Consider the following 1,336-nt stretch of genomic DNA (forward strand, 5'->3'; position numbering starts at 1 on the left):
ACACAGCCCAGCACAGCACAACACATTAAAGCACAACACAGCACAGCTAAGCCCAGCACAGCACAGCACAGCACAGCAGCAGCTCTTTTGGCAATTATCACGTCAATATCAGAACACGCAGGCAGCTATCACAGCATAGCTATGGGGGGCAATTACCACATCCTGTGTTTACGCACACGAATCAAAGTGATGCAAAGACTGTGTAAGGACGAGAGAGAGAGAGAGAGAGGTCTTACTGTGTGTGTGTGTGTGTGTGTGTGTGTGTGTGTGTGTGTGTGTGTGTGTGTGTGTGTGTGTGTGTGTGTGTGTGTGTGTGTGTGTGTGTGTGTGTGTGTGTGCGCGTGCGCGCACATGCATTTGTGAGTGTGTGGTCTGTGTGTCTTACTCAGCCCTATACCAATATTCATGCCCCTATTCATTCCTATATCCCCATGCATGCCCCCTCTGAATGACCAGTGTATGACCCCCCACTACACACACACACACTCACATGTTCATGAATACTCCCTGTTAGGGGTGGGCGATATGACGATATTATATCGTGAATCGCGATATTGAGTAAAATATCGTCTCGAATCTGCCAAAGTGGAGAAATCGTATAGATCGTCTTGCAGTGAAGATGTTTATTATCAGTATCAGAGTGACGTTTTCTCACTTGTGTTGTTGTCTTCACTTTATTCTTTACATTATTGTATTCCACTTGTACACTTTATGAGGATATCATCAGTGTGTTAACATTTTATTGACTGCAAATTACAAATTGCAAGTATATGAAAGTTGTTTTTTGTTGTTTTTATTTTTTGGATGGAAGATCGTGATAAAAAATCGATATCGTGATTTCATGTTAAAAAATCGTGATACAACATTTTTGCCATATCGCCCACCCCTACTCCCTGTGCTGGCCAGTGCTGGCCCTTACAGTCAGGTCCGCTGACAGCTTTAGCCGGGTACGTGACAAAAAAGGCCCGAAAGGTCCACCCCCTACCAATGCACAATGTAATGATTCCTCAATTCATGGCCGCCCATCTCCAATGGGCCAGGCACAACAGAGCCCTTTACAGCCCCCCTTCGACTTCCATGCCTGCAGTACACATGGCCGGCCCCAAGGCCAGGACCAAGGCCTTGAACGCGTGGCCAGTGCTTGACCTCTTCAGCAGCCCTCTGTGCCCTCATCATCATCTGCAGCCCACACAGCAGCCCCCTGCCCCAGCCCCCGGGGTTAAAGGTCAGGGGTCACATATGAAGGCCTCAGGTTGCCTACTAATGGGATCTGGTGTGGGTGGGTTGCAAGGGGATGACATTCAGTCACACACACACACACACACACACACACACA

The sequence above is a fragment of the Engraulis encrasicolus genome, chromosome 5, assembly GCF_034702125.1.
Source record: "Engraulis encrasicolus isolate BLACKSEA-1 chromosome 5, IST_EnEncr_1.0, whole genome shotgun sequence".
In the NCBI taxonomy this organism is placed as follows: Eukaryota; Metazoa; Chordata; class Actinopteri; order Clupeiformes; family Engraulidae; genus Engraulis; species Engraulis encrasicolus.